This window comes from Eleutherodactylus coqui, chromosome 2 (assembly GCF_035609145.1).
Source record: "Eleutherodactylus coqui strain aEleCoq1 chromosome 2, aEleCoq1.hap1, whole genome shotgun sequence".
NCBI classification, from domain to species: domain Eukaryota; kingdom Metazoa; phylum Chordata; class Amphibia; order Anura; family Eleutherodactylidae; genus Eleutherodactylus; species Eleutherodactylus coqui.
Genome location: NC_089838.1, coordinates 54892468 through 54915755, shown reverse-complemented (window position 1 = coordinate 54915755; position 23288 = coordinate 54892468). Strand labels below are relative to the sequence as shown.

At 50.1% G+C, this 23288-nt stretch overlaps 2 long non-coding RNA genes and 1 pseudogene across 2 annotated transcripts in view; 2 read left to right on the top strand and 1 right to left on the bottom strand.

The window, feature by feature from the left end:
- Window positions 1-14538, bottom strand: part of LOC136611410 (uncharacterized) — a 74902-nt gene extending 60364 nt beyond the window's left edge. The window contains exon 1 of the long non-coding RNA XR_010790265.1: window positions 14379-14538. This is a non-coding gene — a long non-coding RNA (uncharacterized lncRNA). The remainder of the gene's footprint in view (window positions 1-14378) is intronic.
- Window positions 5252-5379, top strand: LOC136613333 (U2 spliceosomal RNA; annotated as a pseudogene).
- Window positions 14539-15318: 780 nt separating the features above from the next.
- The window catches only part of LOC136610561 (uncharacterized), a 91333-nt gene continuing 83363 nt past the window's right edge, over window positions 15319-23288 (top strand). Inside the window, exon 1 of the long non-coding RNA XR_010790105.1 lies at window positions 15319-15444. This is a non-coding gene — a long non-coding RNA (uncharacterized lncRNA). The remainder of the gene's footprint in view (window positions 15445-23288) is intronic.

Genomic DNA, 23288 nt, shown 5'->3' with positions numbered 1-23288 from the left:
GCGGTAATAGTGACCCCCACAGCAGTAATAATGACCCGCCCCAGCAGTAGTAGTGAACCCTACCCCCAGCGCTACTAGTGATCCCCCCCCCAGCAGTAATAGTGACCCCCCCCAGCAAGGCCCAGTGCGGGGAGATGAAATAACGAACCTAAGGCGCTGGATTTATCGGTGGACCTCACCGCGGCTTTTGAGCACTCGCCCGCCGCCAAGATAGCGGACGTATGTGCAAAAGCCGCAGATTGCTAGGGGATTGTAAAATCTCCTGGCTACTAAACATAGCCAAGAGCCTGGAGATTTCACAGGGTGCCGCAGTACGCGGCCTCTGGTCACGTGATCGCCGTTTTCCACTTGAAACCGGAGATCACGGAAAAGTAAAAAAAGTTAAAGTTTCACCTCCAATCACAGATCCGATCCATGAGGGGAGGGGAAATTACTTACCTAAGGCCTTTGGCGATGTCCCACGACAGGATGTTTACCCGCGGACCTTTCCTCAATTTTGGCGCATGTGCCCATCAGCAAGATGGTGGACGCAAGCGCAGAAGCTGCAGTGGGCCTGGTAAATTTAAAGTCTCCTTGCTCCTGGCTACTAAAGGTAGCCGAGAGCCTGGAGCAGTGACTGAGGGCCGCAGTGAGCGGTCCCCGGTCATGTGATCGCCGTTATCCGATGGATAATGGCGATTACGTAAAAGTTAAGACACAGTTGAAGTTTGATACGCCTTTCGGTTTGGCCCTGTTGTGCATACGGTCATAATATTAGGGCAACAATGGGTAGGTTTCTTAACATGGGACAAAGGGGGATCCATTTTGGGGTGAAAGTCTTCATTCCTATGTACACTGTACAAAAAATGCTTTTAAAATGACACAATTGCCAAAAAAATTAAAATTGTAATTTTTTCCTTCTGCTTTGCTCAGACTCATTCAAATACTGTGGGTCAAAATACGCAGCACAGCCCTAGAGGAATTAGTTAAGGGGTCTAGTTTTTTAAACAGGGTCATTTGTGGGGGTTCTCCAAAGCCGCTCAAGGGCTCCACAAGTGGGCAATGGGGCCTAAAACACTTTCATGCAAAATAACTGTTCACAAAGCCACCGGCTGCTCCTTTCGGTTTGGGCCCCATTGTGCATACGGACACAAGAGTAGAGCCACAATGGGTATATCTCTGAACATGGGACATACGGGGGGTCTTCATTTTGGGGTGTCAATCCTCATCTTCATGTGCACTATAGAAAAAAATCCCATAATTAAAATTAAAATGACATATATTAGGCTCAGGTAGTTAACCATGTGCTGCATGATTAACGCTATAAATAAACCTCAAAATTCTATGGCAGAATTGATGCGTTTTCTCTCCCTGCGATCATAAAAAAAGATGTGATACAGGCGAGCATGGAGGCTCTAGTACCCTGTTGTCCCACCTCTAGCTTGGATACAAGATGTGATACAGGCGAGCATGGAGGCTCTAGTACTATGATGTACCGCCTCTAGCTTGGATACAAGATGTGATATGGGGGGCAATTGAGGCATACAGGTTCCATATGGTATTATGTGTCCACATTTGCTGTGACTGAGCCTCTAGATCATACAAACTTCTAGGCTGTGGGAGTTGCCGTCCTAAATGCGCAGACCGATGCCAGCGGCCGGCGAGTGACGTTTCTGTGCGGGGCTCTGCGATCCCCGCACAGAAATAGAGCATGCCGCGGTTTGTTTTCTAACGCAATCCTATGGCAGCTTCCATGGGTGGAAATTCTGCGGGAAATCCGGCAGCGGAATTTCCGCCCGTGTGCACGGGGCCTAAGGCTGCTCTAAGACGTGCGTTCAGAAAACACAGCTTAAAATCGTGGGTTTTTTACCTCAATTTTGAGCAGCACTTTTGAACGCATGGTAAAGCGGTTTTAATGCACCCCACAATTGTGATGAGTGGGGAGGTGTGCAGCAGGCTTCTGGCTTAGTCTATGAGGGGCCTATGATGTGGATTATAAGCGGTGTCCTATCTCCTTAAGGTGAGCACCCAAAAAGTGTGTGGAGACACCTAGGGTGTAAGTGAGTCAGGGAATGGTGTGGTCTCTCCATCTTTCTTATATACATTCCTATGTGGGATTACACGAGGTGTGTGGTGATGGTACGGTTATATAAGGGGAGTGTGGTGGTGTTATGGTTACGCGAGAGAAGTGGGTTTTCATGAGGGAAATGTGGCGACGGTGGGGTTACATGCAGGGAGTGTGGTGACGGTACGGTTACATGCAGGGAGTGTGGAGACGGTGGGGTTACATGCAGGGAGTGTGGAGACGGTGGGGTTACATGAAGAGAGTGTGGTGACGGTGGGGTTACATGCAGGGAGAGTGGTGACGGAGGGGTTACATGAGGGGAGAGTGGTGACGGCGCGGTTACGTGCAGGGAGTGTGATGACGGCGCGGTTACGTGCAGGGAGTGTGGTGGCAGCGCTTACGTGCAGGGAGTGTGGTGGCGGCGCAGTTACGTGCAGGGAGTGTGGTGGCGGCACGGTAACATGAGGGAATTGTGGTGACGGTGCCGTTACGTGCGGGGAGTGTGGTGACGGTGCGGTTATGTGCTGGGAGTGTGGTGGCGGTACGGTTACATGAGGAAGGTGTGGTGATGGTACGGTTACATGCTGGGAGTGTGGTGGCGGTACGGTTACATAAGGGCGGTGTGGTGATGGTGGGGTTACATGCGGGGAGTGTGGTGACGGTGTGGTTACATGCTGGGGAGTGTGGTGACGGTGCGTTTACATGCGGGGAGTGTGGAGGCGGCGGTTACATGCGGGGAGTGTGGAGGCGGTACGGCTGCACAAGGGGAGTGTGGTGGGGATGCTGATTTTCGCACCTGTGATGGAACCCCTAACAATAATCTGTGCCGTGCCATTTCCATAAATGTCATAGAAGGCAATGAAAATGAAGTGAACAGTTTAGCATACAGTAATGCCCCTTTCACACGGGCCAAAAATCTCACTTACCCAAAGGAAGCAGCTGGTGACATCACCAGCTTATTCACACTCAGGAGGCTCTATTAGACTACATAAATAGGTACGCAGCATGTTCTACTTTAGGGCTCATGCGATGTACTGCCGTGTGACACGTGGTGAATCAGTATATCAGTGAGTATATGGCCGCTCTCTGTGATTTTTTTTTTTTTTTGTTGTCTGACTTTTATTGATCCTTTCACATTAGCGTGTAAACACTGTGTGTAGATCCGAGCGAGGAAAAGATGGCAGCTTGCTCTATTTCTCCACATACCACGCAGTGTGAGCCCTATACTTTTGTATGAGCAGCGTATATACAGCACTGTCCATACGCAATACATATGCAACCCCCACAATGAAACAGAGCAGGGAATTAGAAGAAAAAAGACAGTCACACATCGCATGATCGTGTACGTGAGATACGTAGTCATGCGCAGTACACTCGCTGCCATACGCAGTCTCTGCCGACAGAGTCGGCATCACATAGACCGTTAGTACACTACGGGACACCCGCATTGTTTTATGCATATAGTCGCTTATAAATTATATTGGAAAATTTTAATTTTTGATTATACAAGGTATTACTTTTATTTGCTGAGATTGAAATACCCTTCTAAGCCTTCAGTCACAGATCTTGTATGTCCAGGTCATTGAGACGGAGCTCCCGGACACAACAATAAGCTTTCATTAGTCAAATGGAGACAAAAAAAAGTCTCTATTTAACTAGGTTTCCATTAGTTTCTGGCCAGATAGAGCCGTGTAGTCGACTAAGTTATTCTGTCCGGCAGAAATGTGGGAAACCAACAGAAACCTGCTGAAATGGAGATCAAAATGTGCAGCTTTGGTCTCAGTTTTAGTAATGGCAGCCTAGGGTTTTGTTCAAGGTCGCCAACGAAACCCATTTGAGAATTTAAACAGAACCCAGAGAAATATGCAAATGGGCGTACCTGCAAAACATAGGACATGCATACACGCATAGGTGCTCTGTGTATAAATATTCCCTATGGGGAGTCCCCTTGTCACTGAACGCGGAGTAAAGAATCCGCTGTTACAGAGGATTGCATATCACATCTTGTATCCAATATAGAGGCGGTACAACATGCCCACCCGTATCACATCTTGTATCCAAGCTAGAGGCGGTATGACAGGGTACCAGAGCCTTCATGCCTGCCTGTATCACATCTTGTATCCAAGCTAAAGGTGGTACAGAAGGGAACTTGAGCCTCTGTGCCTGTCTGTATCACATCTTGTATCCATTTGTTCGGCGGATGCATCATTTTGCAGTTGAACACGCTTGCTCGTAATGCCTTTTGCTTTTGTGCTTGAAATGGAAGCGACTGCCAAGGCTAAAGCCCGTGTATATTCCATAGACTATAGCTATCTCCAGGACAGGAGGACAGCTGTACAGCCTACTGGGTGCAGAGGGGTTCTTGTGCAGCCTTCCTCGCACACCGCCTACGTCGCGGAGAGTGCGCAGCGTTCCTTCGTGTCATTTGGACGAGACCCTTTTGGACGTGTAAATCCTCGGACCGTCATGTATTGCAGACAAATAGTTTTACATTCATTAAATCCCGTGCCTCACTGAGAACTGTCTGTGTCAGTTTAGTTTGGTTTTCTCGCTCCGCCATATTTTCTTTGGGCGACTTTCAGGAATCTTTTCATCTGGATATAATGTATGTCTATAATCTACACTATCTATCTATCTATCTATCTATCTATCTATCTATCTATCTCTATACAAATAGCAAGATTTATTTCTCTATATAATCTGTAGTTGGATGGATGGATGGATTTATGTATGTATGGTGGGGGGAAAAAAGGCCTGCTATACATTTTAACTTCTTCAGTTGACCATGCTGATCTATTCTTATTCTTACTAGGGTCTACTAATGCCAGCCCAGGGGAAGCCAATAGAGCCCTATGGGGTCGAAGCCAATTTTCCTCATTTTTGGGAAAAAGTTTCCGTCCGTCCCCACTCGCAGTGCGTCCAGCAAAAAGAGATCTCTCAAACAGACCGACGGACGCACCTTTAGAGGCAAACTAGTGCTTGCTTCTAGTGTCATCGCCTGCTTAACCATCCTGCGTAGGGAGGTGATGAGTCCTGCAGGCTCTGCAAGCCTAGGATGCGTGAGCACGGTGCAAGAGGAAGGACTGAAAAGGATGTGAGGGGGAGGGCACGGTTGAGAAGGCGTTGGGCGGGGCTATGCAAAGGTCTTCCGGATCCCTCAGTGCATTGTGGGTGTGCCCGGAGTGCTGCCTGAGCGTGTTGCATCTGATACGTTCCCTATCTGGGGATCATATATTAAATGGATTTTTAGAACAGGGAGCTGGAAAAAGTGCTTGCTCTGTCCACTCCGCACATTGACCTGGTATTGCAGTACCTCCAGTACTGGTGCACCCCCTTTCCTACAGCAGTTTCCAAAAGCAGGAAAAAAAACTGACGAGCAAGAGGTGCAGCGCAGCTGCGGCTGCTAACAACCAAGCACTTAGATTTAGGCCTCATGTCCACGTGATACATGGCGGAAGTATCGCATGATACTTGTGCGACGGCTCGTGTTTTTGCGTGATGTCCTGTAGTTTTTATTTGTACCATTTTGGAGTTTATAAGACTTTTTTATCGCTTTTTATTATAACTTTTTTTGGAGATAGGAATCGGTTATGTGCACACTTCCCATAGACTTGTACAGGGACCCTTGGTGCGCAAATGTGCACAAAAATAGAGCATGTTGGGGTTTTGCACGCATGCGAAATGTGTGAGTAAAGAGAATTCTGAAGGCATCCATTGAAACAAATATGTTTGTGTGAAGTGGCCCTTACTGTACTTTTGTTAGCACGAATCAAACACATTTGCAAGCGCAAAAAAACACGCAACCATGCCACCATTTATTGAAATGGGCAATTAGTTTAATTAGAATAATACATGTTCTTCCCCTGCAGAAATGCACGAGAAAATAAAGGGGACTGCTTTTTTTTGGGACAAAGTGCACATGCAAAATACACTTACGTGAAGGAACTCGCTGCAGCGGGTTCTACTGACGTGTATTTAGCATGTATATTTTTCATGCATAATATGCTGCGCAAATACATCTGTGTGAATCTGGCCGAAGAGCCCATGGTGGTATGCGTAAAACGCTGCGTCTCTGCGGTGAGAACACAGTCGTGGACATGAGCCCTAAGGCTGGAGCTCTATGGAGTCTTTCACCATGACATGGGTCATGTGACCAAAGATCGCTGTGCAGCCCTGTGAACTTGCATTCTCAAATATATCAATGGGGTTGCGCAAGTTCCCACAACCTATAGATTGCTTAAACCTCTACGAGGTTGGATTTTTGCAATATATTGGTCGCAGCTACTTGTGAGTTGTATCGCAACTCCATTGTCTTCAGTAAGGCCGGTTGCACACGACCGCTTCACATTCCGAATAAGGGATACCACAGCGGAAGGCGACCCGGCGACCCTGCAGTATCTGTAATGCGGATGACCGCGAGAGTGAAGGAAGTAGCAGTAGTATGTATCTTTCAATGCGTGTGATTTGCTGCGGATCCTCCGTGTGGACGACGACTGTGGATTGAACAATAGGAAACCGGTGGTGTGAAGCCGGCCCGAGAGTGTGAGGTCGCAGGGCTATACAGCAATCTTGGTCGCGTAGCACTAGTCTCATTGCATGACTACGACTCCGCCGTTCATGGGAGCTCAGTGCTTGACCATCTCCGTCAGCTCCACAGAAGTGAATGGAGAAGTAGTCACACGTTTAAAGAAATCTTATCCATATAATGCGGAAAAACAATCTACAGTTTAAATTGACCTGCGGGGCGGATTTTAAAGCTGCAAGACATCAATTTACAGATGTAGTAACACTAACGCATTCCACGTCAGCGTGCCACTGAGTAATTGAGTCACAGCTCCACTTGGCTTAGCACAACTACACTATCTGTGCAGCACGGCTCCGCTAAGCAAGTAGCGTAGTGCATCTTACAGACGCCGTCTGGTCCGCGCAGCAGATGTAGCCTGCCATCCTTCAAGGATTCTGTGAGGCAATAGTAAAAAAAACTGGGTATAGGTGTGACCGTCCTAGAGAAGCACAAGGCATCGGGGATTAGGTCAACTGCTCTGTTTTATTGAAGCCAGCAAAAGGAGACGCGTTTCAGGCCTACGCCTCCCCTTCCTCAGCATTTGCTTTGCCAGAATCGGTGGCAGCATTTAGACATGAGTCGCCTTAACAAAGAAGTGTATTGCCAGCAAAAGCTGAAGGAGTGCCAGAGCCCCGAAATGCTTCTATAATGTATGTTGATTATATAATAGATCTATTGATTGACAGATAGATAATCCATAGATCTATTATATAATTAATATAGATGATAAAATCTACACAGATATAAATAATCTAAAATCTATCATCTGGATATAATGTATGTCTATAATCTACTCACTCTATCTATCTATCTATCGCTATACAAATAGCAAGATTTATTTCTCTATATAATCTATAGTTATGGATGGATGGATGAATTTATTTATGTATGGCGGGAAAAAAAAAAAAAGGCCTGCTGTACATTTTAACTTCTTCAGATGACCATGCTGATCTATTCTTATTCTTACTAGGGTCTACTAATGCCAGCCCAGGGAAAGCCAATAAAGCCCTATGGGGTCAAAGCCAATTTTCCTTTTTTTGGGAAAAAGTTTCCGTCCGTCCCCACTCGAAATGCGTCCACCAAAAGAGATCTCTCAAAACGACCGACGGACGCACCTTCAGAGGCAAACTAGTGCTTGCTTCTAGTGTCATCGTCTGCTTAACCATCCTGCGTAGGGAGGTGACGAGTCCTGCAGGCTCTGCAAGCCTAGGATGCGTGAGCACGGTGCAAGAGGAAGGACTGAGGAGGATGTGAGGGGGAGGGGGGAGGGCACGGTTGAGAAAGCGTTGGGTGGGGCTATGCAAAGGTCTTCCAGCTCCCTCAGTGCATTGTGGGTGCGCCCGGAGTGCTGCCTGAGCGTGTTGCATCTGATACGTTCCCTATCTGGGGATCATTTATTAAAGGTGCAGCACGTTTCTGTAAAACCAATAGAGGGCGCTGCAATGTTACTGTAGAAACCAATGGACAGCATGGGAGGTAGCTATACATAGATTTTAAAGACGACGACTGCCAAGGCTAAAGCCCGTGTATATTCCATAGACTATAGCTATCTCCAGGATAGTTGCATGCGCAGTCGTGTGCCGGGAGGCCCGGGAAAATTCCCTGCTCTCGACTAGAATGAGTAGCCGAGAGCAGGGAGCTGTCACCGGGAGCCGCTGTATGCGGTTCCCGCTCACATGATCCACCATTTTGCTTTTGTTGGTATCGGGTTGCATGCATTGATCGTGTCCTGTATGTGATAGTATAATATAGATATTTTTCCCGCTGTGGTGGTGGCGTTACCTATTATGTCCGCCACTATGTTCGTTGTCACTGTTATTTCCGCCAAATTCTTTTACATCCTTGAAGGATGGCAGGCTACATGTGCTGTGCGGACCAGATGGCGTCTGTAAGATGCACTACGCTACTTGCTTAGTGGAGCCGTGCTGCACAGATAGTGTAGTTGTGCTAAGCCAAGTGGAGCTGTGACTCAATTACTCAGTGGCACGCTGACGTGGAATGCGATAGTGTTACTACATCTGTAAATTGATGTCTTGCAGACATCAGGGCTGCACAGCGATCTTTGGTCACATGACCCATGTCATGGCGAAAGACTCCATAGAGCTCCAGCCTTAGGGCTCATGACCACGATTGTGTTCTCACCGCAGAGACGCAGCGTTTTACGCATACCACCGTGGGCTCTTCGTTCAGATTCACACAGATGTATTTGCCCGCTATCAGATGGTGTGAGCTCAGCTTCTGATCCCACGCCATCCACATGATGTACGTTTGTGTCCTGTTGTGGCAAGTACCACACAGCCAGGACAGACGTACATCCGGTGGCATTAAGGGTTTAACCCCTTAAGAGATAACTTATGTCCTGGGTGGCTGGTATGCTTATTATTTTAGGTCTCCCGCGGATCCGGACGGCTTCCATAGGCTTCAATAGAAGCCTGCGGGAGCCGTCCCCGCGGGAGACCCGCACCTAAATGGAGCATGTCCATTTTTTTTCATGCTCCACATTTTTTTAAATTCACTTTTATTGACCATCTGCGGGGATTTATCTACCCGCGGGTGGTCAAGGCATCCCTATGGGGTGCGGATCCGAGTGCGGGTGATCCGCTGCGGATTTTAATTCTTCTTTCAATCACTTGGACATGAGGCCTAAAAGTTCTGCATATCCAAGTGATTCTGAATGAAGCGATCGGGTCATTTGTGCCCCAGTATGAACGCCATAAAAACAAGACCCCTCAAACACTGCAAAATTGTGCTTTTTTCCCCATTTGACTCTACTTACGTTTTTTTTTTTTTAGGAGTAATAATTTTTAAGGTGCTAATCCTTAGGCTGGGTTCACACAGGGCGGATTAGCCAGCCATGTGGACGAGATTTCTCAGAATCTAGGACAGCGCTCCTAGGTGATATGTGTGTATATATATTAATATATATACTGGGAGGAAGCTGCAGCAGCGCCGGACAGCGCTCCTAGGTGAGGTGTATATATATATTTTATCTTTTCCTGCGGCTAGGCCTTAGGTTATGGCTGTGATAATAGGATTTCCTCCTGTCAAAGTTGCATCGCACCACACAAAAATCACGTTTTCATGCGATGCAACAGAGAGGAAGGCTCCATAGGGTAACATGGACCACGAAACCTCACGAGTCGCGGGCATATCGGGATGTCGCACCCTCCAAAACATGTGAATTACCCCATTGGAAAGCATGGGCCGAAAAAACACGTGATTTGTCGCAGTGTGACTTTGTCGCTCATGTAAACGTGGCCTGAGTATTAGGGGACTCATATATACGAGTCTCCTAACATTTAGGCCATGTTCGTACATTGTCCTGCGGCAGATTTGTACGTATTGCTGCGAACGTGTCGGATGCTCCTCGACTTCACAGCAGGTTTGCTGTTTCTGTGTTCATTGTGTGAAAATCCTGCTTAAGACGTGTTCTGCCTCCGAACGCTGACCGTAAATGCGCCAATATTCAGATGGAACGTGAACGGTTGTATTCCCACGTTTGAGCGTTTCACTATTACCCGACTCCAGTTTACCATATGGTGCAGCCGACATGTCTGTTCATCATATGGCAGAAGGACGGCGTAATACTTAATTTCTCCTGCGGGGGCGTTGCAGGGGAATTGAACACTTCGGCCTTTTTCATGCGGCAGAGCAAATATTGCACGTATATGAACCGCGGCTCGTTCTATCTTTGGGCGGGGCCTTGCATCACCCATTGTTTTAATGGGGCTGGCGGCAGCATCGCACCGCGTGCTAGGTGCGGACAGCCGCAGCGGGAGGGAGGGGAGGCAGTTTTATTACAAAAATGACTCACATCCACAGAAAAATCGTACGTTAGCGAGCGCGAAAACGGGCCGCGATTCACGGCCTGGTATCGCACTCACTGTGTGACATTAGCCTTACTGCCAGATCTTCCTTGGATTACAGCGGATCGCTGGGGGTTCAGCTAACCTAATGCCAACACAATGGATCTCCCAGCTTTCCTAGAACCCTCTAGAGCAGTGCTCCCCACCTCCGCCCCTCAGCGCCCCCAACAGGTCATGTTCAGGATCTCGTATAGTAAGAAGACCAGTGGCAATGTCTGAGGCACCGATGATAATTACATCACCTGTACAACACTGAGGAAGTCCTGAAAACATGATCTGTGGGGTCCTGAGGACTGGAGGTGGGAGTCACTGCCCTACAGTGATATGACAAAAGGAGGCTGACTGGCCATTCAGGGACTAGGAAAGCTGGGTGACAGAACATGTTGGTAACCTGATAACCATCATGGAGCCCCCAACCGCTGACACGAACAGAGCCTCGCTCGGTAGTCGTCACCCCACTTGCCTCGGCTCCTGAAAACAAAGTGGTGTAGACATGTAATGATGTTGTGCAGAAGACTAGGAAAGCTGGAGGCAAGTTGTGGTGGCGGCCATATTCAGTTCACTTAGATACAAAAATATTGGATTAGTCATCTTAGTGACTTGGCAGAAGATGATGATTGGGATTTGTTCCCGTCGGGAACTTTTGTTCTAAAAGGAACAATCCCGTGGCTCCTTCAGCAGCACTCTGCGCTCTCACACTAACCTGCTATAGTGTGAGTGCAGAGCGCTGCTGAAGGGGCCGCTTCCACACATAGCAGGTTAGTGTGAGCGCAGAGCGCTGCTGAAGGGGCCGCATATATTGGATTTCAGCCGCACTTCAGTAGCAGTGAGCGATTCCAGCAACCTCATTGGTTGTTGGGTACACACCCCCCACACCTCAATCTGGGGTGTGTGTACCCAACAACCAATGAGGTTACTGGAATCACTCTCTGCTACTGAAGTGCAGCTGAAATACAATGGTCCTTGCTGGTGTGGAAGCAGCTGCCGCAACCAATCACAGGGCGCCTTCTTGAAGCGCTGAGGACTGCAGCACCAGACAACAGAGCGTCCCACGAGTAGGAGGAAGAGCCGCCTCTGTGCAAGCAGCAGCAGCCTCCGCATCTGTACACCCCTTAGGACCTAGGTCAGTTTTCAAGGTAATCCTGCCGGGGAGGAGGGGGGAGATTAAATTTTTATGCTGCCCTATGTGTGTGCTGTTGGGGTGGGGGGGAGTAAATTATATGCTGCCCAATGTGTGTGCTGGGGGGGGGGAGTAAATTATATGCTGCCCAATGTGTGTGCTGGGGGGAGTAAAATATATGCTGCCCTATGTGTGTGCTGGGGGGGGGTCAATTATATGCTGCCCTGTGCGTGTGCTGGGGGGGGGGGGGGGGAGTAAATTATATGCTGCCCAATGTGTGTGCTGGGGGGGTAAATTTTATGCTGCCCTATGTGTGCTGGGGGGAGTAAATTATATGCTGCCCAATGTGTGTGCTGGAGGGGGGGGGGGGAGTAAAATATATGCTGCCCTATGTGTGTGCTGGGGGGGGGGGGGAGTACATTATATGCTGCCCTATGTGCGTGCTGGGGGGGGGAGTAAATTATATGCTGCCCTATGTGTGTGTTGGGGGGGGAGTAAATTATATGCTGCCCTATGTCCTGGGTGGCTGGTACTTGCTGTAAACTCGTGGGAGCAGAATCTGAGGTTGTACTATCCCACAGTGGGAGCTGGCTGGGACTGACAGCAATCTATGCTGATCGTGGCATGTAAAGGGTTCACAGAGGGAGCTGGCTGGAACTGACAGCAATCTATGCTGACCGCGGCATGTAAAGTGGTCACAGTGGGAGCTGGCTGGGACTGACAGCAATCTATGCTGATCGTGGCATGTAAAGGGTTCACAGAGGGAGCTGGCTGGGACTGACAGCAATCTATGCTGACTGCGGCATGTAAAGGGTTCGCAGAGGGAACTGGCTGGGACTGACAGCCATCTTTGCTGACCGCGGCATGTAAAGGGCTCACAGTGGGAGCTGGCTGGGATTGAAAGCAATAAATGCTGATCACGGCATGTAAAGGGTTTACAGAGGGAGCTGGCTGGGGCTGACAGCAATCTATGCTGACCGTGGCATGTAAAGTGGTCACAGAGGGAGCTGGCTGGGGCTGACAGCAATCTATGCTGACCGCGGCATGTAAAGGGTTCACAGATGGAGCTGGCTGGGGCTGACAGCAATCTATGCTGACCGTGACATGTAAAGGGTTCACAGTGGGAGCTGGCTGGGGCTCACAGCAATCTATGCTGACCGTGGCATGTAAAGGGTTTATAGAGGGAGCTGGCTGGGACTGACAGCAATCTATGCTTACCGCGGCATGTAAAGGGTTCACAGAGGAAGCTGGCTGGGGCTGACAGCAATCTATGCTGACTGGGCATGTAAAAGGTTTACAGAGGGAGCTGGCTGGGACTGACAGCCATCTATGCTGACCGCGGCATGTGAAGGGTTTATAGAGGGAGCTGGCTGGGACTGACAGCAATCTATGCTTACCGCGGCATGTAAAGGGTTCACAGAGGAAGCTGGCTGGGGCTGACAGCAATCTATGCTGACTGGGCATGTAAAAGGTTTACAGAGGGAGCTGGCTGGGACTGACAGCCATCTATGCTGACCGCGGCATGTGAAGGGAGCACAGAGGGAGCTGGCTGGGACTAACAGCAATCTACGCTGATCGCGACATGTAAAGGGTTCACAGAGGGAGCTGGCTGGGGCTGACAGCAATCTATGCTGACCGCGGCATGTAAAGGGTTCGCAGAGGGATCTGGCTGGGACTGACAGCCATCTTTGCTGACCGCGGCATGTAAAGGGCTCACTGTGGGAGCTGGCTGGGATTGAAAGCAATAAATGCTGATCACGGCATGTAAAGGGTTTACAGAGGGAGCTGGCTGGGGCTGACAGCAATCTATGCTGACCGTGGCATGTAAAAGGTTTACAGAGGGAGCTGGCTGGGGCTGACAGCAATCTATGCTGACCGCCGCATATAAAGGGAGCACAGGGGGAGCTGGCTTGGGCTGACAGCAATCTATGCTGACCGTGGCATGTAAAGGGTTTACAGAGGGAGCTGGTTGGGACTGACAGCAATCTATGCTGACCGTGGAATGTAAAGGGTACAATGGTGTCGCATCTGTAAGAAGTCCCCGCGCTGCACGCAGATGGCGCAGAGCGGTGCAGTTGGGGCCGCGCCATGTCCGCTAGGTGCTGTTATTCACCCGCCCCTCCAGCCTCCTGTGCGGCAGCAGCCATGCATGAAGACTCGGCCTGCGCTGTGCAGCTGCTTCTGTTGTGCGCATAAACCTCTCCATTTATGACCCCACTAGTCCCAGCGAAGACTAGAGAGCCCCCTCCCCATTACCCACAGTGCCCCAGCGGAGACTATGGCCCCGCCCATTACCCCACAATGCCCTGGTTAAAGCAGCTGTAAACACTAATGCCCACTAGAGATATGATGGCCTCACCTGCTGGATGTGCAGCTCTGCCTGCAGGAACTGAAGCCCGGCCACCGCACCCACCCCAAAAGACATGAAGTTCAGAACTGCTGCGTCCTCCCCAGAGCTGCCGCTCACTAGCCCCGCCCCCCGCTCACTGATTGGATGGTGTGTCTGGAGTGTAGTGGCTGCTGGGAGATCCTACCACCAGCCAATACATTCTAGCCAGCAGATCAGTGAAGTCGCTAGAGTGGAGCTACTGAAGAGAGGAGCCGCTCCAATCTAGTCTTGTGGAGCTAGCGCGATCGCGTTAAACTCAATGGAAAGTTAAAAACAATTAAAGGGGTTGTCCGGCCATAAACATCAGGTCTCATTACTTCTGTTTGCCCAATACAATGCACTTTGTAATATACATTGTGCATTGTAAATTAGGCAAACAGAAGTTATTCACTTACCTCTTGGCTGCCCCCCCCTGTGTTGCTCCTCGGTTGCCATGGTTCCTGGTTCCGACAAGTCTCTTCTCCTCTTCTTGTCGGGACGACCGGGGACGCGCCTCTCCAGCACAGCTCTGCGCATGTGCAGAAGTTCAGCCTGGGAAGCTCAGTTCTGCCAGAGGAGGCGTGGCTGCTGGCTCTTCAACTCCTAGGTAAGAATGAGAGGAGGGGCGGGCTCTCGTGGGGGGGGGGGGGGGGGGAGGAGGGAGGGAGGGGGGAGGATGGATGGATGAATGGATGGATGTGTGCAAGTGGCTGTCAGAGGTCCGGGGGGGGGGGAGGAGGGGGGGCAGCGGCAGTGATGTATGTCTGTGCAATGTCAGGATGGATGGATGGATGTGTGCAAGTGGCTGTCAGAAGTCCCGGGGGGGGGGGGGGGGCGATGGATGGATGTGTGCAAGTGACAGCCACTTGCACACATCCATCCATCCTCCCCCCCCCCCCCCCCCCCCCCTCCGCCTGGACCTCTGACAGCCACTTGCACACATCCATCCATCCATCCTGACATTGCACAGACACACATCACTGCCGCTGCCCCCCCTCCCCCCACCCCCCGGACCTCTGACAGCCACTTGCACACATCCATCCATACAGTGATGTATGTCTGTGCAATGTCAGGATGGATGGATGGATGTGTGCAAGTGGCTGTCACTTGCACACATCCATCGCCCCCCCCCCCCGGACTTCTGACAGCCACTTGCACACATCCATCCATCCATCCTGACATTGCACAGACATACATCACTGCCGCTCGCTCCCCTCCCCTCCCCTCCCCCCTCCTGACATGAGTGTATAACTCAGTCTCCCCTGGCCACACCCCCTCTGATTATAGTATGCAGCAGGGGGCGGGGCCTGGGCGGGGAGAGACTGTAGAGCAGTTCAATAGAGGTGGGCGTGTCGTGGGCGGGGCTAGGACGTGAGCTGAGGGAGGCCATGAAATTTTGCCTGTTCATGTCTCTTACTACCATCGGGAGCGCGCACACAGAGGCGCCATCTTTGAAAGCTACAATGAACATCACAGTCTAAGGTAATAAACTGACATTGCAGCTGATCTGCCGGCCGGTTTGAGCCCCTGTATGCTGTCTGTTACTATCCTTACTGAAAGGAAAGCAGCAGCATTATAAAAATTTTTACCCTGTGTGGCCGGACAACTCCTTTAAAGTTGGAGAAAGCCCTGAATCTGCCTGCAGGCACTGTGAGGGCCGAGACTTCCACAGATTGAGGAAGGGGGGGGGGGGGGCTGAAGAGGAGGGGAGCTCCATCTGCACTGAGGGCCTCTGTCCGGAGTGCTGTCCAGGAGGCTCCTGAGGCCAGAGAGGGGGTCATCCTCTACTCCCAGGGACTGACATTTATTGTGAGCAGCAAGCCACACATATACAGCCTGCACAGCAGAGATGCAGCAGAGCTGGGACTGTTGAAAGCCTGTGCAGCTCACCAGACTACACAGTACAACACTGGGGCTATATTCTGTGGGCCAGAGAGAGAAGCACAGGCCCACATTTGCAGCCTTTACTTTGTTTCATAACCCACAAAGTCTGCTTCACTTGCATTTACCCATTGACTCTTGACCTGCTTTCTACTGACACCTAGTGGTGGTGTGGCGCCAGTTCACTGACATTACTGCACTGCATCATGACTATTCCTTAACAGTTATGCACTAACCACTAAACTACATGTGAACTCCCCCTGCGATACATTACAAGCTCGAGCCGACGGATATCTCCAACTGTACCCCTCCGGCAAGATGGCACCCATTAAACAAAATAAAATAGCCAACAAGCTGCAACAGTATGCCCGACCCAGCGGCTCAGCGGACACCCGATCTAACGAGCCCTGCAGCCCACAAGGCACATCCCCTGCGGGGGCTGCCCCAGCTTCACCTCCTGTGTCCGGCCCGACTATTGCTGATGTGTTGAAAGCAATTACGGAGTCCCGCTCTGCCCTCACCGAGAAAATCGATGCCTTGCAATCAGACTTTAGTCTGCTGAGAGCGGATGTTCAAACGCTGCGGGAACGCACGACCGAGGTTGAGACCAGAGTATCTGACCTTGAGGATATCACTACGCCGCTCTCGGACCGCGTGCAGACTCTAAGCACCAGTTTTGCAGCACAGCAGAGAAAAATTGACGACATGGAGAACCAGTTGCGTCGGTGTAATCTCAGGTTCGTGGGACTGCCGGAGGGAGCAGAGGGCAAAAACCCCTGCGATTTCTTGGAATCGCTCCTCAAACAGACATACGGCCCAGATTCCCTTTCGCCTCTGCTCTGTGTGGAAAGAGCCCATCGTATTCCATCTAGGGCCCCACCACCTGGAGGACCCCCTCGCACCTTCATAGCTAAGTTACTCAACTATAGGGACAGGGACAAAGTCTTGGCGCTCAACCGCATGAAAGATCCGCTGAAGGTCGGAGGGCAAACAGTCCGTATCTTCCCAGACTTCTCTTTGGAGGTGCAGCAGAGGCGGCAAAAGTTTGCAGAGGCAAAGAAAGCTCTGCGCGCTAAACAGCTTGTCTACGCCATGTTGTACCCTGCTAGGCTAAAAGTGATCAAGGACAATCGCTCCCATTTCTTCGAGAGTCCTGGAGATGTCCTAAATTGGCTCGAGCAAAATTGAATCCTGTTTGTGAGACATTACAAAATTGATGCCGTGGCTGGCCTACTCTTTCTTCTCTGTGGCAACAACTGAAGGAAATTCCTCTCCTCTTCCCTACCGCTCCCTGCCCTCTCTGGTTTCCTTTCCCCTTCTTTGCTTCCTTTCCCCCTTTTCGCCTCCTCTCCCCTACCCACCTCCTTAGCCCTTTGGGCCAGCCACTTATGATAAAATCGTCTTTGGTATGTGATGTGGATTCTGTTAACTATGCTAATTTTTTTTTTCCTCTGACTTTCCCGGCGGCCTGATAATGTTACTCTCTGTGGCCCTCCCTGGTGGACCCCAACTCATGGCCAATGGCCTGGTGGGGGCTCCCCCTCCTTGGGCAACCAGCCCACATATCAGTATCCCAGGTTATAGCCGGGTATATGCAAGCTGTGGAGATACAGCCCACATGACGCAATTGTGTCTCATGCTCTTTCGCAGGGGGACCATGTGACTATATTTGTTCTCTCAGTCCTCTCTGTTTTAAGTTTCTCTTTTAGTTCGCTGGGGCAGGCCTAATGCCCCTCATAAAGTTTGGTATTCGGGGATCCAAACCTGTCCTAAGTTTGGGGGGATGGGTAGGGTGGGAAGGGGTTTTTGTTATGGTTCATATATCTAAGATAACCACTTTACTTTATTGCACTTTTTTTTGGCGCGACTCTTCTTTCGGTGCTATGCGGGTGTCCTGTGCAAACAATGTCCAACTCTATGGCAATGGCTAGCATGCATCTTAAGCTGATCTCCTGGAATGTTAGGGGTTTGAATTCCAAATTTAAGAGAGCTCTAACTTTCAATTTTCTAAAAATCCATTCTCCCCACATCATACTACTTCAGGAGACACATCTACAGGGCTCAAAGATACTGGCTCTTAAGAGAGCCAATATAGGCGCTGCGTACCACGCTACTTATTCCAACTATGCCAGAGGAGTCAGCATCCTGGTAACTAAAGCAGCCCAATTTGTATTCCGACAAATCCACATTGATCCTGGGGGTCGGTTTTTGATCCTTCAGGGAACCTTCCATGGCCGGCTCCTCACAATAATCAATATCTATCTGCCGTCCCCCGCTGATGTTAAAATCCTCTCTGATTTGATGGCCCAGGTGGTTTTGCTCGAACCTGCTCCAATAATATTTATGGGGGACTTCAATCTGATTTTGGACCCGGTGCGGGACTGGTTCACTCCAGCTGCCTCGGCATCAACCAGATTGCTGACATGGGCTGACTCCTACTTGCTACAGGAAATATGGCGCCTGCGACACCCGCATGACACTGCCTATTCATGTCACTCCCTAACACATAATGCTTTTTCCCGCATCGACCTGTGTTTTGGCTCCCCGGACTGTCTTCCTATGGTGCGGGATGTTTCCTATCTGCCCAGGGGCATATCGGACCATTCCCCACTCCAGCTGGTCCTTGACCTTGGTGTGGAGAGCTCTCGTCCCTTGTGGAGACTCAGCCCTCTATGGCTGGCGCAGGGAGAGGTACAGGAGTACACTGAGCAGGAAGCAGGGATATACTGGGAGGTCAATGAGGGGACTGCTTCGGAGCTAACTGTGTGGGATGCCTTTAAGGCTTTTACTAGGGGGTCTTTCACATCCGCCATCGCTGAGTATAGAAGATCTCTGCAGGCTGCCCGATTGGACCTGGAACGCCGCCTTGTTGCGGCGGAGGCCAGACACATAGCACATCCTTCCCCAGAGGCCTACCTGGACTTAAATAACCTACGGCGGAAATACAAGTTACTGCTCACTGAATATACCAAAAAGAAGTTTCTTTACACTCGTCACCAGGTCTTTGACCAGGGAGATAAGAACGGTCATCTGTTGGCCTATTTGGCTAGGGAGGATCAGACATTGCCGCCAATCACGGGGGTGCGCGATGCTTCGGGGACCCTGGTGGATGATCCCAAACTGATCAATCTAACGTTTGCCCACTTCTATAGTAATCTTTATACCTCCAAACTTAGCTGCTCGGATGAACAGCTAATAGCTTACCTTGATGATATCCCCTTCCCAGCGCTGAGCCCAAGTAGTGCCACTTATTTGGATGGGGACTTGAGTATAGAGGAGGTAATGGACGCTATCAAGTCACTTCCCAATAGGAAATCGCCAGGGTTGGATGGACTCCCTGGGGAATGGTATAAAAAGAATGTGGATTTCCTAGCTCCCCGGCTTCTAACGCTATATAATTCTATTCTGCGAGATGGTGCCCTGCCGGACACCATGCGCAAGGCCATAATTGTCATGATTCCTAAAGCTGGAAAAGATCCTGCAGATTGTGGTTCCTATAGGCCGATCTCACTTCTTAACAACGACGTTAAAATTCTGGCAAAAATACTTGCGACGCGCATAAATTCCATTCTTAAAGAGATCATACACCCTGACCAATCTGGCTTCATGCCTGGCAAAAGTACAGACATGAATCTAAGGCGGCTTTTTGACCATCTGACATATGAACATTCTAACTGCGGAAAACGCACCCTGGTATTTATAGACCAGGCAAAGGCCTTCGACTCAGTAGAGTGGAGGTACTTATGGGCAGTGATGCAACGGTTTGGATTTGGGCCAGTATTTATTAGATGGGTAAAGATCCTATATGATTCCCCAGTAGCCAGTATTAAAACCAATGTCCATATTTCGGCCCAATTTCCCCTCAGTAGAGGCACACGACAGGGTTGCCCCCTGTCCCCTGCCCTGTTTGTCCTTGCTATAGAGCCACTTGCAATCCGGGTCCGGACCTCGCCGGTAATAAAAGGATTTAAATTTCACAACTATGAAGAGCGCATAGCACTATACGCTGATGACACCCTCCTCTTCCTCCAGGATCCGGAGTCTTCGCTTGACTCTGCACTCACCATTTTTGACATATTTGGCCTGCATTCTGGTATTCGGGTCAACTGGGACAAAACCCACTTAATTGCGATAGACTCTGCAGCGGCTGAGCTCCCTTTGCCCGCTCCACTGAGCTGGACAACTCAGACAACCTATTTAGGTATAAGAGTGTCAGTGAGGGTTTCTGCCTTCTCTGACCTTAACCTAGCTCCCCTCCTGAAATGGGCTGAGGGAATGGCAACACGATGGGCCTCTCTCCCGCTCACTCTGGTGGGCAGGGTCAATTTGATAAAGATGAAGCTGCTACCAAAAGTTTTGTACGTACTCCATAACTCCCCTGTCCTGGTCCCAATCAGATTCTTCGCTACGCTTCGTGGGATTGTACTGCGTATCCTGTGGAAAGCCTCCACCCCCAGGATTAAATTGGAGACCCTGTGCCTCCCGGTGAGCTGGGGAGGATTAGCCTTACCCCATTTTTACTATTACTACCTGGCTAGCCAGCTGGTGTATGCTGGGTGGTGGCTGACCTCATCGGATTACAATCCGGCGGTCAGGCTGGAGCGCAGGGTGGCGGACCCCACCCTGGGATTGAGGGGTCTGCTGATGCGTGGCCGCTCCTCTTCTATTGCCCCCTTACCTGCCCCCATGCTGGTAACACTTAAAATATGGCACAAGGCATTGCGGCTGACCCCTGTAGTGGAAGTCACATGGTCCCCACATACTCCTTTGTGGGATAATCCACACTTGCCGCACCTGCAGCGCTTTACAGAGTCTGCATTCTGGAGAGCTCAGGGTATTAATGTACTATCTGACATAGTCACGGAGGGCGCCTTCTGCACCTTTCTTCAGCTGCAGATAGTCTACAACCTGCCTGAGCACTCCTATTTCAGATATTACCAGCTACGACATGTGATCAGGGCTCAGTTTCAGGGCCTGTCCATACCGCTGTCCCTGACTCGGCTGGAGGGATTGGCACAGATGTGCAACATAGTAAGACCATTGTCCAGCTTCTATGCCCACTTGGTGCAGTGTCTTGCCCCGTTAAGAGAGAGAGCCACCCAAAAATGGATCATCGACATTCCTGATCTGCTGGAGGGGGATGGTGAGGACATATTGGCGAGCTCTGGTCCTCCCTTGATTAGTGCTAGAGATAGGCTCATCCAGGTAAAGTTCCTACACCGGATATACTACACCCCATCTAGGCTACATGTAATGGGTCTACTCCCCTCGGCGACCTGCCCCCGATGTTTAATTGCCGACGGGACTATCATGCACATGTTTTGGGACTGCGGTGTCATGCGAGACTACTGGGGGGACGTCCTCATATTTATGGAGTCTCATCTGGGGCCCCGAGGATCATGCACCCTGGGGTGTGCCTCTTTGGGCTTGTTGGAGACCTGCCAGTGGCAGCGGCAACCCGCACCTTATATAAGCTACTGTTTTTCTATGCTAAAAAGGTGATTTTGTTGAATTGGAAACACCCTGGTAGGCCGACCAGGAACGCATGGATCCAGGTGGTGAACTCTGTGCTTCCAATGTACAAACTGACTTATATGGCGAGAGGATGTCCTGAGAAGTTTGACAAGATTTGGGGGAGCTGGGTGAGCAATCCTGCAACGGCAGTAGAGATGCCTGTCTAGATACTAGGAAGGGATAAAATAAGGTACACCCGCTTGAACCAATCTACTGTTTAGGCTAATCCTTTTTTTTTCTTTGAGTCGCGCAGGTTTGTTGTTTAAGGGATTAAGGGGGGAGGGTTAAAATTCTTTCTGGGGGGGGGGGGAGGGGGGCTGTTCTCTCTAATCTTTCTTATGTCCCTTTGTTTATTTTGTCCTGGGGGGTGGGGGTTCCTCCCGTTCTCTTTTTATTAGCGTTCTCTCTCTCCTGATATTTTGGGACTCCGAGGCTTGGAGCCCTAACCTGGTTTGGGTTTGTTTTATTATGAGTAGTTTATAAATAAAAGCAAAAATGAACAGCCAAATACTTTCTTATGAGAAATGCACACGAATATGCGAGACACTCAGTGTTCTTACTTTTGTCTCCTTTTTTTTCTCAATTCTCATATACTGTGATGTATCAACAAGATGTGCATTCTCTTTGGTGTCCGCTATTTTTGTATATGTATCTATTTTGGCTAAATAAACGTTCCTTTAAAAAAAAAAAACAATTAAAGTTTCAGCTCCCCTTACAGATCCGATCCGTAAGGGGAGCTGAGAGTACTCACCTCCGGTCCTCCGCAGCGTCCGGATCCTTCTGTCTTCTCCCCGGCACTGCCGCCGGCGTCTGCGCGTGCGCGCCAGATGCATTACGTCACGCGCATGCGCAGAGAGCCGGGAGGCCTGGGAAATTTAAAAATTCCCTGCTCTCGACTAGAATGAGTAGCCGAGAGCAGGGAGCTGTCACCGGGAGCCGCTGTATGCGGTTCTCGCTCACATGATCCACCATTTTGCTTTTGTTGGTATCGGGTTGCATGCATTGATCGTGTCCTGTATGTGATAGTATAATATAGATATTTTCCCCGCTGCGGTGGTGGCGTTACCTATTATGTCCGCCACTATGTTCGTTGTCACTGTTATTTCCGCCAAATTCTTTTACATCCTTGAAGGATGGCAGGCTACATGTGCTGTGCGGACCAGACGGCGTCTGTAAGATGCACTACGCTACTTACTTAGCGGAGCCGTGCTGCACAGATAGTGTAGTTGTGCTAAGCCAAGTGGAGCTGTGACTCAATTACTCAGTGGCACGCTGACGTGGAATGCGATAGTGTTACTACATCTGTAAATTGATGTCTTGCAGACATCAGGGCTGCACAGCGATCTTTGGTCACATGACCCATGTCATGGCGAAAGACTCCATAGAGCTCCAGCCTTAGGGCTCATGACCACGATTGTGTTCTCACCGCAGAGACGCAGCGTTTTACGCATACCACCGTGGGCTCTTCGGCCAGATTCACACAGATGTATTTGCCCGCTATCGGATGGTGTGAGCTCAGCTTCTGATCCCACGCCATCCACATGATGTACGTTTGTGTCCTGTTGTGGCAAGTACCACACAGCCAGGACAGACGTACATCCGGTGGCATTAAGGGTTTAACCCCTTAAGAGATAACTTATGTCCTGGGTGGCTGGTATGCTTATTATTTTAGGTCTCCCGCGGATCCGGACGGCTTCCATAGGCTTCAATAGAAGCCTGCGGGAGCCGTCCCCGCGGGAGACCCGCACCTAAATGGAGCATGTCCATTTTTTTTCATGCTCCACATTTTTTTAAATTCACTTTTATTGACCATCTGCGGGGATTTATCTACCCGCGGGTGGTCAAGGCATCCCTATGGGGTGCGGATCCGAGTGCGGGTGATCCGCTGCGGATTTTAATTCTTCTTTCAATCACTTGGACATGAGGCCTAA